The 15,475-nt window shown below is 42.4% G+C and overlaps 1 long non-coding RNA gene across 2 annotated transcripts; it reads left to right on the forward strand.

Moving 5' to 3' along the window:
* Positions 1-343: 343 nt before the first annotated feature.
* LOC111840599 (uncharacterized) lies at positions 344-3,588 on the forward strand. Of its 2 annotated transcripts, none has more exons than XR_002837461.2 (3): positions 344-430; positions 1,438-1,790; positions 3,291-3,588. It is a non-coding gene; the product is annotated as an uncharacterized lncRNA (long non-coding RNA). The 2 variants fall into 2 exon arrangements; XR_002837462.2 differs by having other exon boundaries at positions 3,294-3,588.
* Positions 3,589-15,475: the final 11,887 nt, after the last annotated feature.

Here is a 15,475-nt window from a genome sequence, read left to right on the forward strand (position 1 = left end):
GAGAAATTGCCTGTCAAATGTAACTTATGTAGCAAAAAAAAGGGATTTTAAAGTCCATTTTCTTAAAAATGGTACAGCAAACAGCGAGCAAATTTTGTCTGGAAATAGCCTAGGACCGTGTCTTTCAGACTTGTTGATGCATTATGGGAAAGTAATTATTTTATTGTATTTTAGTATGTCCTTTACTTCATACTTATGACAAGTCTTGAACCATTTTCGTAAGCGCGACCACTTGGAGTATTAATTTTATAAGCTCGATCTGGTACCGTAATGTTACGTCTATGCGTGCACAGTACATATTAAGCGCGGATGATTTGACAGTGCATCGGCAAAGCGCGGATAGCTTAACCACAGTCGGGGGGATATGGAAAGGAGGAAAACAGATGCGCTCAGAGGACTTGTCTGCGTGTGTTTAATAATAATAAAGAAGGTAAGCATGTGTGGCGAAGACGCGCACGAAACCAACTAGCGATCTATGGTTTCCTTAAATTTATGTTTAGTTTTCCGAAAAGGGGCCACGTTATTTGTGGAAGAAGCACGCGTCTTAATTATAAGGAACGGTAATTTGCAGCAATATTGCTAAAAAAAGAGGAAATATTGCCACTTGAGATTTCAGAGTTCAGAGGCGCATTCGTGTTGGTGTCATAGTGCAGTAATAAACGCTCAATCGGTGTAACCCTACAGAAATCACCCGATGCGAGCAACGACTGAAAAGCTCGTATTTATAAGAGTACACCTTTCGTCCCTTAAGATAGGCCTAAACACATCAAATGCTTTTTTTTTTTGTAAAATATGATGGAAATAAAGAAAATCATAATGTAATGTGTTTATTATGGAGATAACTGTAAGTCGGGAAATAACCGGCAAATTAAACGATTATTTGCAGGTAAGTCAGCTAAAAGTAGAGACAGCAGCGCTGAGCACTCGCTAAGGTGACCTTGACGATCCTCGTGTCCAAACAGGGTCACACATTCAGAACAAAGATTGGGGACGCACGCGCTCACAATCTGATAAATCTCTTGGAGCTGAAACTAATGAACTCATTCGTCTGTAGGCAGCTAACATGAGAAGAATACACAGTATCTGCTTCAAAAAATTCGATTAAAATACACCTTTCCTACTAATGAGAAGGTGAGCTAGCAGTCAACTAATTTGATATATGATCTCCGTCCACCTAGGTCCATCCACATTTAAATGAAAACACAAAATTATAGCGTGCAAAGTGTTTTTAGATAGGATTGTTTTGTTGTCAGAGAGTACAGAGAGTGTTTGAAATAAAGTTAAAAGTGAGTGATGAGGGAAAAAAAAAACTCATTCACAGTGTCGCTCCTGAATGTCACTATGCATTTCAGCTTTTTTTCCAAAAAATGTCCTTGTTAGATGATAATTAGCCATTTTTAACCTGAAAGCAAACATGTTACTGTGGAATTCTCATAGCGCCTGAAGACATCGACCAGACGTCTGCAGGGTAAAGCAGAGCTGATTCCAAGGTGAAGTTGATTCCAGCTCCCATCTAGCAGGAGTAACAGAGGGCTCAGCACACCTGCAGACGGCGTTTGCGGATCTCAAACAGCTTGACGGCCGGCGATGTTTACCGGCCTTGAATACGGGACGCGAGAGACGAGAGAGAGTGCGGACACTCTGATGACCAAGCTGTTCCTCAGGGCTGGCATAATCTCCAAGCTGGCGCAGAACTGCAGAACTCCAGAAATTCTCCGTACCCCCACGCCCCCCATCCTCTGCCCAAACTACAGCAGCAGTCTTAATTGTCATAGAATCATTGGAGCCAGGTAATAACTGCTGTTACGTTGTGTACAGGGTTGTCAGCACAGGGTAATCACCTGGCTAAATGCCTGACAGAGGGAGCTCACGCTTTACCAGTATTGTTTCCTCATTTAGACCCTGCTAGATGCTGCTCTGCTGTGCTGGTGAGCAGGTGCCCGATTACAGGAGTGTTGCATCTCTTACAGCTGTGAGGCTCTGCACGCGGCAGGCGCTTATGCAACAGCCCGGCTCGGCTACTCTGGCCCATTTATAAGCCGTTCCAGGTTTTTTCCAGGAGCCTCCTTGAGGCTGTGTGTGACCCCCCCCCCCCCATAGGATCCTGTGCAGATGACAGTCTCTCAATTGGGTGTTTCAGGGTGGGTATCAGGTCCATGCTGATGGGAGAATCCATGATAGATATGGGGAGTGCTTTTGAGTGGGGGGGGGGGGGGGGCTGAAGCCACACCAAGGATGTGTACTGATACACGCTGACTGACAGGAATAGACACACCGGTAAACAAGGCGTCACATCCGCACGCTGCTGTGCTCTGATTAGCCTCAGGTTGATACTACGTGTGTGACAGCGAGTAGTTCCCAGGCAGAGGCATATTACTCCTCAGGTTGTGGTGTTTGATGGAGATGTGCTCATCAATAATCCTCAAATTGAGGACATGACGCTGGGACCTGCATTGATCATGCACTTTGGCTCATTGATGGACTTTGGCTTTGACCTTGACTACAGTTCACACCTTGCCTTTAGCAAGCCCACTCCTTCTTTTCCTATAATGTTAGCATGCCTGGGGGGGGTTGGAAGCCAGTTGACCCCCAGAGGTTTTTTATCTCCCTACTTGAGAGTTTTTGGTTCCTCTCCTCCGTTGTCATCTGGCTTTCTGTCCTTTCATTTTCCTGTCTTTCCTTCCCCCTTTTTGTGTTATTCTGTCTTAGTGATGTTGTAATGTATCACAACACATCCATGTAACGCACCATGGGCTGACTCTGTTGTGAAAGGCGCTATATAAAATTGAATTGAATATGAAGGAGATCAAACAATCTGATGCCATTTTATCTGAATGTCTCTGGGTACTTTCCATCTACATCCATAACTCTACTTGAAGTCTTTCTCACTTGGGCACAAATTAAATCCATTCATGCTACATTATATTAATTAAACTTAATCCCTCAACATATACAGATACAAATGAAGTTGCCATTCACAAGGACAGCGTGTAATAAACTGGAACACATTTTTATTCTTTGGCTATATAAGATAAGGTACAATTGAAAAGCAATTATATTTAAGAACTACTTGTCCTTGAGGATCTTTCATGATGATGGCATGAGGTGTGTGCATTCTTGTATGAAAAATCAACACCTGTACGGTGTCAGATCCTTAATAAGCACACAATAAGAATTATGTTCCTTAAAGACAACAACAGCAAGTGTGAATTTATACTCACACCTCTCTACACTCTCTGAGCTCCTTCACGTCGATGAGAACTTTAATCCTGCTGTTGTGTTTCTTTCAGCAGCTCTGGTTAGACTCCCATTCAGTGCCTCACTGTGTGGCTCCATGGGTTAGGAGTCTGTAACTGGAAGCTCACCAGTTCAAATCCCATGGCCAGTGGAGTACTGATATCACAGCTGGGCCCTTGAGCGAGGTCCTTAACCTCCACGGTTGCTGGATAAATGGCCAACATTCTCCTCTGACCCCAAGGTTTGCTCTTGCCTGCATGTATCTCATAGGAGAGCTGGATGGAAATTGTGAAGATTATTATGTTGTTGTACTTGGTACCTGGACAATGATAATAAAGGCTTTCTATCTGACACGATGCAGACATGCTATCTACTTGCAGGAAGAACATCTAGTGCCACATCTTTCATTATTGATGGTCATCTGCTAAGCTGTCTTTCTTAAAGCTGCATGTGTCCATCTGACTCTCGGATCGATAGCGCAAGAGGAAGGCAATGGGAGACATTTATTAATTTAAGTGAAGATACTAGGTGACATTTGAAATGAAATCACAGCCAGTCAGTCTAGTTTGTGGCCCTTGAACCAGTTTATAACTTGTACACAGAGGAGCTGGTGTCATTTTCAGGACTGAGAAAAGCCTGACCCAGTAGGAAGATCCTGCTAGAATACGCACTTTTACCCCGAGGATGACGTCGTAATTGCGCACAGGAACCGTCCACAGAGACAACTGTTTACCGATGCTAAAAAAAAAACAGTGAATGCTGAAGCTATGGGGTTCGGATTGTCCCATCTGACTGGCAAACTGCCGAGACAGTCTGTTAAAGTCCCTCGACTGCCACTTCCTCTGTGACAGTAGCACACACACCATGTGACCCCAGTCACAGGATCCAATCTGCAAATGACTTGGTTATTTCATAGTCAAAAAACAAAAGGAGAGGCACTTTGAGTGTAGCAGAAGGGAGAGAACTGGGTTAATGTAGGTGAGAGAAAAACAGAGAGAAGTGCGTGGGCGGGAGAAATGGTGTAGGTATCAGAGAGGGAGAGACGGGCTTGATGGAGATTATCCATCTTAGCGGTCCTGGGTAAAATTGTCTCTTTTCAAAGTAAATTAACATAAACAAGAGTGGTGCATATTTCAGGTTTAAAAGATTCATGATGATAACCTTTGTCATCTCAGGCTCTAAATGTATGTTCACACTGTGCTAATAGTTTTTCACAAAAGAAGTTATTCATTAATAAAAGGCCCCCTATTCCAATTCCAAAGCCAGCACTGAGGCATGTATGAATCAGTGATCATTTCTGTGCTGGGTGGGAAGGATGATTCAAAGGCGTTCCACCACAGAGCTGCGGCGAAGCTCTATCTGGCAGGGCGTGCTGCAGGCTTTCGGGGCAGCTGCTGACCCATAGCCCTCAAACTGGCCAGTTAGTGTCCCTAGAAGGAGGCTGATAGCTGGCAGAAATCCAAGACCCAGTGTAACATTTGACCTCTTGATTGTAGGGTGACCTCTGAGGGAAATCGGATGCACTATTTGGAATGCAGCTAATCCTTCATTTCTATGGAAACATGCATTATTAACAATATGATGTTTCCATTAAGATTTAGCCAATATCAAAAGATTGCAAGTTTTCCCCAAAACAATTACCTTTTCTATTCTTCATCTGAGTACCATGAAATATATCTCATGTCTTGCACGTGTAACTGTCGAGAAGTTATTCTAGATGGTGGGAAATGATGAAAGGCAATGCAATTAATGTGTTGAGCTTTTTAGACAATTATCATAACCATAGCTTGATAGTAAAATTAAACAAGGGTCAGTATACCTTTTTGCAGGACAAGCAAATTTAATATAGTAATGTCACTGTCAAGATATAATGTGCTTTATGACATCAGATAGAATAAATAGAAGAGTATATGGTATAGAGACCAGACAGTCCTTTAATATATAAAAAATAATTTGCTAACACTTTCCTTAAATGGGCACAATTAACTCAGGTACTATTCAAGTACAAATCACAAACAAATATATTAACTGCATGAAATACAGTCATGATTGATTAATGATGGACGAACATGGGATTGGTACATAACTAACACTTAGTTGCTGGTTAATTAGTACATTAAGTAAGGGTGTACTACTGCATTATTTGTGCCCCCTCAAGTAAAGTGTTACCAATAATTTCTACAGAACATGGACAGAAATAAGTAGGGATGTTTGGTCTGTACATTAATAAAACACAGAATAAAGCTAAAACTTCATTTTGAGTGGAATTAAACTCATGAATATGCTATAGAAGGAATGAATTACCTCAGAGGAAATTGGCATTTAGAATGGGGACGCTAAGGTCAGTTATTTACACAACAGCAGAGAAATCTCAGGGAATGAAGGCAGAGCCAGAGAGCACGGCTTGGATGGTGATGGTTTAGCGATGCCTGTGAACTCGTCTTGATTAAACCTGATGACCCCATCACACGGCTGTCACCATTTCTGAATTCTAATGCAAAAAATGATGAGAGAAGACGATATGAGATAGAACAGACGAGTACCTCAGATCTCTGCCGAAAGGACCGCAACTTGTGCCTGACCTTGCGTCTGAGGGTGGTTTGAAGGTGTAGATTTCGGAATAAGACGACCAGAGATTAGACTGTGTTGAAGATCAAGGTGAGTTCATTAAAATGCATGGGGTGTACTGTGCTTCTCAAGTCTCAGAGACAGGCTATGATGCAGCTCTCAGGAAGATGTTGAAGTGATGGAGCAATCTCCCATCAAAACCAGCCATGTGATCAGCACAGCCAATTAGGACATTCATTTATTTACCATGACCACAGCTAAATTTACTCTACCCAAGACACGCAACCAGTGTACTAAGTATACTAAGTCTGAAGTGCACATTACTCTCAACTAGCTTAAGTTTCCTTCTTGCTAGTGGAATCTAGATCTACAATGAGTGTCTGAGAACTGCTCCCCAAGACAGACATAGATCCACTTCATTTGCTACAGTCCCTGTTGCGCATTGCTTCTAATGAGCTGTGAAATTACCTTCTCCTACGAAGACAATAAAACGCTACAGAGCAGATTTATCAAACACTTGCAGGTGTTTAGTAAATTTAGAAATATATTTTTTAGTATCAAATGTGTAATAATTCCTGCTAGCACTTCTAGTGAGATGAGTATGGATTCCGTCCCATCAGTAGCTGGCTGTTGCACTGGTGCTATTTGCATTATGTGTGCAGGCATTTATGAGTTTAACATGAATTTCTACAAAAATGAAAGGAAAAATTTTCAATGAAAAACATTTGCTTATAAATATCACGTGTATTTAATTTGGAACAAATGAATAACCGAAGACAAAGCACACCTCTCCTGTGATTCCATCCAGCACCTGGCTTCTAGCTTCTGCCAGGATTAGCTTCTGCCCCCAACCCCCCACCATGAATGACACCTGCAACCTAGAGAGCTCCAAATGATAGAGGTAATGGGTTAATTATCAGCCCTCCATGGAAAGGAGAAGACGACTGGGTTATAAATCACTCAGGACCTTACTAGAAGTATAATGTAAAAGTATATACTAAAAGTATAATAATAACAATAACGATAATAACAATTATTATTTTTATTATTCAAGGTTCATCCATTGTCATTCTAAACATGTTGACACTTGAAGGGAATGAAACTTGAGACTTGCGCACAATAAAGTGACAGCAATTCCATAATAAATAAAAAGATCGAAATAATTCACTACCTAAAAATTTGCATATACGAGCTATCAATAAATGAGAGAAAGTTACATAGTTTAAAAACAGAGCAGCATTGTTAAAAAACCCCCAGAGTAGTGCAATCGCAGTAGCAAGACCACAGAATATAGAAAGAAGGTCAGGTCAGTCATTGAGGGAGGTATTATTATTATTATTATTATTATTCGTCATAAATGTAACTGTTGCTGTGTACTATGTAGAGCTTAACCTGTCTGTTCACAAAATATTCCTTCTCTATCACTTTTCTTGTCACGCTCATCTTCACTAGAACAAAAGCCAGGGACACTGAGAGCGGAACAGTCTGCGGGAGTTCTGGCTGAGGAGTGCGCTGGGGGCGGAGTAGGGGGGTGCAGGGGGGGGACGCATATTTACAATAAATAAGAGCGCATGGATGCTGCCACGGTGGATACTGGATGGAGCAGGGAGCCGAGGGCAGGCAGGGAGGTGAAGAGCTGGTGCTCAGCAGGCACGGGTGGGACTCTCCGCCAAGCACTTCTCCCAAAGTGTCTTCCGCTCCTTCTTCTGAGCCTTGTTTCCTCAATCCCAGCTTCCTGCTCAGCTGCATAATATCGCAGCAATTTATTCAGAGGATTCAGACATCCAAATAGTCCATTATCACCAGGCTGGGGATAATTACAGCACCAAAGACCCAGCCGCGTCATCACACAGCCCCTCCGGGCTCACCGACAGACAGCTGCTGATGGGTGCAGAGATGGGGGGAGGCTGTTTGGCATGAAACTGCTGGCCAGACAAACGGATGTGTGACCTGGGAGGGCAGACCCAACACTGACACAACATCAGCCACAGAGTAGGACCATGGGGCAGAAACAAGCCTCGTGGGGGATGACAATTCAGACCAAACTGCATGGCTAAAAAGAATAATGGATGAAGGTTGTTAACAGGAACATCAGAATAACTGAGGAGAAATAATAAAGCTGAATCAGGATTAATTTACAGTATGAGCCCTAAGACTCCATAACACCCCCGGAGAATGTGCATCTCCCCCATTTCAGAAGAAAAAAGGTTGAATGGCATCTCTATTGCTGAATGACGTAGAAACACAGCAGCCATAAAACTGCAGGTCGCAGTGCTAAATTGTTTTAATTTAGTTCTGGATGTGAGTCACTTTCCCCGAGATGCAGTACCCAGGATTGATCACCCAGCGCTTAAAAGTGGAAAAAGAAATAGATTTTGGATGGTGGGATACGTGTGAACTGTAATCTGAACACAAAGTCTACATTAAAAAACATGAAGGATATAGGTTACATTCTCCAAAACTGTCACCGCTTTTCAGACCGTTTAATGTGTACATTCAATTATTGCGATGCTGCTGGGTTGATGTAAAGACTGTATTTGATTTAATGTGGCTTGACGGTTTGATTAGTATTTGCACAGCATTGTAGCATGCAGTGCATGAAAAGCAGCTATCTGATGTTCGTAGAAGCACGGTCTCAACACCAAATGAAACAAAAACATGAAAAGCAAGAGACATCAAACAGAAGGGCTTTAGACTGATAGCAAACAAACATAAACATACATCAAGAAACATTTTTTATGCCCTGGAAGGAAGCAGACCAATCAGCAGCTTTTCTGAATGTATAATATGAAAGTGAAGTATCCAATATCAACAAAAATATGTCTCATGAAACCTCAGATGCAAGATTTTGTGAATATATTGTGCCACACAGACAATGACAATAATGCATTCTCTATGGAGAAACAATATATGCAGCAGTGTCCTGCAAACGATTAGCATCTGTTTTGGATCCATTTCAAACAGCACCCCCCCCCCACCACCATATCATGAAGCACTCAAATATCAAGAGATCTGCTTAGAATAGAGTCACTTTTATTCCCTCTTTTATGTTCCACTAGAGTCAATCAAATCATTATATAAATGGAGTACATACATCGAAGAGCCAAAACATTATGACCACTCACAGATGATGAGAATAATGATGATTATCTCAGAACTAATACACTAATATATCTGGGGGGATATTAACTGGCAAGTGAATAGCTGGTTTTCATAGGTGAAGAGTTGGATGCAAGAGAAATGGGCAAGCGTAAATCTGAGTGACAATGACAAGGGAGAAATTGCCATGGGCAGACGAGTAAGTTGGAGCATCTTGGACACGGTAAGGCTTGCGGGGTGCTCCTGGTCAGCGGGGGTGTACCTATCGACAGTGGTCGGGGGAGGGAAAAACCACAAGCCGGCGACAGACTGGCGGGCCCCAGTGGGTCATTGATGCGCGAGGGCACCGGAAGCCACACCGGCTGGTACAGAGCGACAGAAGGGCTACTATGGCACAAATGATGGAAAATTTCAATGCTGTGAATGAAATCACTGCGTCACAGCATATAGTTCATTGTGCCCTGCTGTGAATGGGGCATAGTCACAGACTGGTTAGAATGCCTATGCTTACCCGTCCATTGTCGAAAGCGCCTACGATGACCATGTGATCACTGGAACTCGACCTCGGACCAGTGGAAGAAAGTCACCTAGTCCGTGAATTGGATGAGCAGATGAGTTTGCCCCATTTTCCTGGGTAACAGATGGCACTAGGATGCACTATAGGAGGAAGTCAAGCTAGAGGAGGAAGCGTGATGCTCTGCAGTACTCTGCTGGGAAACCATGGGTCCAGCCATTCACGTGGAAGGTACTTTGATGTGTGACGCCTATTGCGACATTTTTGCAGACCATGTACACCTGTTCATGGTGACAGAATTCCCCAATGACAGCGGCATCTGTCCACAGGATAACATGCCCTTTTGCACTGCGCGAAATGTTCAGGAATGGTTTGCAGAACATGAAAAAAAAAAAAGAGTTCAGATCTCAATCCTGTCGAGCATCTCTGGGATGTGCTGGAACAGCAAGCCCGATCCACACGGCTCCACCTTGCAACTTGCAGGACTTAGAGGATCTTCTGCTGACGTTGGTGCCAGATACCACAGGACACCTTCAGGGGTCTTCTATCCCTGCCTCGGTGGCTCACAGCTGTTTTGGCTGCACAAAAAAGACCAACAGCATATTAGGCAGGTGATCATAATGCTTATAGGTAAAAAGCCATAGCATCCACCATAAAGACATAGACACTAGGTCATGTGTAAAATATCTAGTACATTGTTCACAGCATTACCAATGAGACTTGGGTCCAGGAACTCCACACAGGCCGGGGGGGGGGGGGGTTACTGTAGGTTTATTCCACTCAGGGGCCCTAAAGTATTTGGAACATAATTGGATTGTTTTGGGTTGGGGGCCCAGTGTGATATATGCTTTCATCCACCCATCCATCCATCCATCCATTTTCCAACCCGCTTATCCTACTGGGTCGCGGGGGGTCCGGAGCCTATCCCGGCAGCAATGGGCACGAGGACAGGGGGCCAGCCCATCACAGGGCACACTCACACACCATTCACTCACACAAGCACACCTACGGGCAATTGAGTAATTATATACGCTTTCATGGGGTCCAAAATCTCTTGCAGCACCCCTATGGGGGGGAGCCCCTTAGGAAAATTATATGTCAGCAATGGCCACATCCTACGGGAGAGTAGGAAGGTCAAAAAAAAAGGCACACGAGTCATTGCCTGCTTCTGCTGAAATGTAATCAACTGATGTTTATCATTATTTAGCCTGTATTGTTTTTGTCTTGCTGTTATCCATGCCTTACATATCAATGAAGCACAAATAGAAGAGCGATCATTATCCTGCTCGCGCTCGTGATGTTTAATGAACGGCACAGACCCTTTACAGCCCAGTACGTGTGTATCAGGGAGAGCGAGAATGTAAAATTCAGTCCCTCAAATATAACACTGCTTTCTGCATGCATTAACATACAGTTCATTTTTATCTACAATCATCCCATCAAAACTGATGTTACTTTACATTTCTTCACTAATTGATCTACAGAAAAATACGGTTTAAGTAATGAATGAGTTGTAAGTACTTTTTTAATTAGTATGCAAATTTCAAAAGAATACAAAGTACTACAAAGCATTAAAATTTCCATTACAGTATAAAATGCACCATTTGTACTATGTAAGATTAACATGAGAAGTATTATTTTTTGCTCATTATCAAAGCTTAACAGTTAATTACAGTTGATCAAATTTTAAAAGCAATAATAGCATTTTTGCTAATGAAAGTCTCGGTTGGATGTAAAACATTTTTCCTCTCCAGAAGAGACAGATTTTTATAGTATTATCAGAGCCAACACTGCATCACATTTCAGTTTGTTTCCAAGTCTGTTTCCTTCCTGTCTTTACGGCCAAGGCAGTGACATAAAAAAGGATGGATCTCTTTAAATAGCTTTGACTGTAGTAACCTTTCTATTCGAACATAGACACCATAAGGCAATACGGCACCTTACACCCGAGAACCTACAAACTGTCTCAATCACCACACTGTCAGGTGAGAAACATCTCAGGCAATAAAGGGCAAAAACTGGGCTATTAAACACTGGATCTGAACCGTTTAATACAAGCACAATTCATCTTCTTAACTTATCTGCAGAGATGAAAAATCGCACACGGCTGAACAGGCACATGGAGGCGGTAATGATTACACACACAGATTACTGTCAAAGAGCCCTTCCACCGAGCATCAAATTCACATTTATGTCGGTCGAAGAAAACCGTTGACTCAGGAGGTAGCAGAAGAAGCTGACCTGGTAAAAACACGAAACCAGAAGAACAATTCTGTCTCACTACATTTCCTGTGGGCACATAATAGACGCCATGCACTTCATATAATGGTAAAGCACCATAATATTGGTGGGGGGGTGTGTGTGTGTGCAATGTATATGGTAATCATGAAAGGATGTAAGAATTTTTTTTAAATAATAATTTTTGAAAAATAAAGGTTTCATCATAACTGTTTAGGGTACAGTTTCACATCTAAACATAACTTAAGAAAAAGTATCTGATCCACTGGATAAAATAGGTTTGTCTGACACAGGACTATGATCTCTGTTGGTATTTGCTCCTCGTGCTGCATCACTGCATGCTCCTTACCTCATTCCTCGTGCTGCATCACTGCATGCTCCTTACCTCATTCCTCGTGCTGCATCACTGCATGCTCCTTACCTCATTCCTCGTGCTGCATCACTGCATGCTCCTTACCTCATTCCTCGTGCTGCATCACTGCATGCTCCTTACCTCATTCCTCGTGCTGCATCACTGCATGCTCCTTACCTCATTCCTCGTGCTGCATCACTGCATGTTCCTTACCTCTCTCCTCGTGCTGCATCACTGCATGCTCCTTACCTCATTCCTCGTGTTCCGCATGTGCAGCAAATCGGCCTCAGTAACACATGGATTCACAATAAAAGATAAGGAACATGCTATTATTTATTTATCTGGAATATTTCCATGCCCTGGGAAACCACATCGTCTCCTCATCCTCGTCTTCTACACGTGGAGCCTAAAAACACTTGGGGGGGGGGAGAGTAGCTTCCATGGAGTGACCCCACTAGAAAAAATAACACAGGGAAAGGAATAAGGAAAGGAATGAAAGAATATGGGTGAGAAGCAGATGAAATACATGCATGCATTTTACAGCATTTCTCCAGTAGTTCTTTTATTCCAAAACCGGCAAACAGTTCACACTGTCAAACAAGCCAAGACTGGTCAGCAACTCTCTCTTCAACGACATGTGACAATTCCTGCCAGCTGCAGTTGGTCTAATCGATTGATTTGAATCATTTTGAGCAACGTGAAGGGAGAAGCATGGGCTCCAGGTAGATGGCAGATCAATCGGCCACATTTAATAAGTTTAACTGTTCTCTCTTTGACCATGGCTGTAGGTCTAAAATAGCCTGTGCCTCACTGTCCCTGAAGATAAGGTTAGTCTTATATTTTTGCATATGTTCTTTTCATGGTGTTCTCTCCACAGCTGTTCACAATTTGTGTACCATACTAGTGGGATAGTATCAAAGACATGGGAGATGTAATATTAGCTGGGCAATGTGAAGTGTCACAGGAGAATAGTCTATTACAGCTGGGGTGGGAGGCGGCTTTGTCTATCCTGAAAATTGTTGGTAAAAATGCAAATAACAGCCATGTGAAAAAGAAAGTACACCCTCGTTCAGTTCTAAGGTTTTACGTATCAGGACACAATTTTAAAAAATCATCTGCTTCTTAGCAGTTCTTAAAATTAGGTAAATTCAACTTCAGATGAACAACAACACAACAATTACACTGTGTGACTATTTATATACCAAAACTAAGCCAAAATGCTAAAGCAGCGTGTGAAAAATGAAGTACATCCTTACTGCTTCCTTAGGAATTAAGGGGGTAAGTAACAGCCAGGTGCTGCTAATCAAATACACTTGATTAATTGATCATCAGCAAGTGTGACCATCTCTATTAAAGCAGAAGTTTGGGCAGTTTTCTGGTCTGGAGCATTCAGGTGTGTGTTAATATAATGCCAAGGAGGAAAGACATCAGCGATGGTCTCAGAGAAGCAATTGTTGCTGCCCATGAGTCTGGGAAGGGTTATAAGGACATTTCCAAAAAAATTGAAGTCCATCATTCTACAGTGAGAAAGATTATTCACAAGTGGAAAACATTCAAGAAAGCTGCCAATCTTCCCAGGAGTGGACGTCCCAGCAAATTCACCCCAAAGTCAGGCCATGCAATGCTCACAGAAATCTCAAAAAAACCCAAGAGCTACATCTCAGACTCTACAGGCGCCAGTTAGCATGTTGCATGCTAACGTGTATAAGAGTACAATTGGAAAAAGACTGAACAATATGACTTATTTGGAAGGGTTGCCAGGAGCCTCTTCTCTCTATGAAGAACATGGCAGCATGGCTTAGGTTTGCAAAGCTGCATATGAACAAACCACAAGACTTCTGGAACAATGATTTTGGACAGATGAGACCAAAGTGGAGATGTCTGGTCATAATGCACAGCGTCACATTTGGCGAAAACTAAACACAGCATATCAGCACGAACACCTCATACCAACTGTCAAGCACGGTGGTGGAGGGCTGATGATTTGGGCTTGTTTTGCAGCCACAGGACCTGGGCACCTTGCAGTCATTGAGTCGCCCATAAACTCCTCTGTACACCAAAGTCTTGTAGAGTCAAATTTGAGGCCATCTGTCTGACAGCTAAAGCTTGGCTGAAATTGGGTCATGCAGCAGGACAATGATCCCAAGCACACCAGCAAATATACAACAGAATGGCTGAAAAAGGAAAGAATCAAGGTGTTGCAATGGCCAAGTCAAAGTCCAGACTTCATCCTGATTGAAATTCTGTGGCAGGACTTTCAGAGAGCCGTGCCTAAATGAATGTCTGCAAGCCTCAATGCAATGAAGTCAGATTGTAATGAAGATTGGGGCAAAATTCCTCCACAATGATGTGAGAGACTGAAAGTCATATAGAAAATGATTACTTCAGGTTATTGCTGCTAAAGGTGGTTCTACAAGCTATTGGATCATGGGGTCTACTTAACACATGGCTTCTCCACTTTGGCTTCAAATTGTTGTGTGTTTTACACCTTTTAGTTTTAAATACTTTTAGGACCTGGTAAGGACCAGATGAAACCATAGTACTTTCTTTTTCTTTATCATGTTATGAACTTAAATGTAACTTCTTTGTCTTCATGGAATCTCCAGGTTTTCTCCGAGTTTTCTAGACATTTTTCATTCAGGAGGAGAACAGATCGTAAGTTTCAGACTTGCCCATAGCCCCACAGACCCGATGCTCCTCAGCCTGAAGATGTATGTCATTCATATTCTCCTGAATCTTGTTTCTCTGCCTGGGATTCTGTAACGTCCCTGGTTTGTTTGTTGCTCTGTCTTGAGTTGACATTCAGGTTTAGGCTGTATCATTTTTGCAGTCACTGTGTATTACCTTAACTCATTCAAGCTTCGGAGGACAGCTCATCCCACCGTTATGACCACATAAGATTAAATTCAACAGAAAAATTACAAAAAAAAAAATAGAAATGTACTTTCTATATTTACACTGCCATAACTCTAAGATGCAAGAATATGACTTACACCAGTGATCATCAACCAGCCCTAAAACACCAAACCATTTGTAATATTTTGCTTTATTCAGCTACAAGTACCTCTGATTCAACTAATTTTTGTATTGAGGAAGCCCTTATTTGCTGAATCAGTGGTGCTGGCTCATGAATAGAGGAAATATGTGGACCTGGCTGGGAGTCCCATAAGTCTGGCTGAAATCCTGGGTTTAGTCAAAAAAAGTCCAGATGGCAATCAGGAGTTGGTATCCTTGGTTTCTTTCAGTATAATTTACTTCCCCCAATTACTGTTTGTCTCTGCTTATTCTGCAAAAGTGGCGTGCGATATTTGTGTTCCCCAAGAAGGTTCCAGGTAGGCACTGTTATATTAGGTAACCATCCTCGTCGGGGAGGACACTTTGAGCTAGGACAGAATTTGTAAACTACCATTTCATTTAAAAGCGCCTGGATTTCACATAAACACTGAGCTCATGCTGTGCTTTGCAGT

Source organism: Paramormyrops kingsleyae, chromosome 6 (genome assembly GCF_048594095.1).
Source record: "Paramormyrops kingsleyae isolate MSU_618 chromosome 6, PKINGS_0.4, whole genome shotgun sequence".
In the NCBI taxonomy this organism is placed as follows: domain Eukaryota; kingdom Metazoa; phylum Chordata; class Actinopteri; order Osteoglossiformes; family Mormyridae; genus Paramormyrops; species Paramormyrops kingsleyae.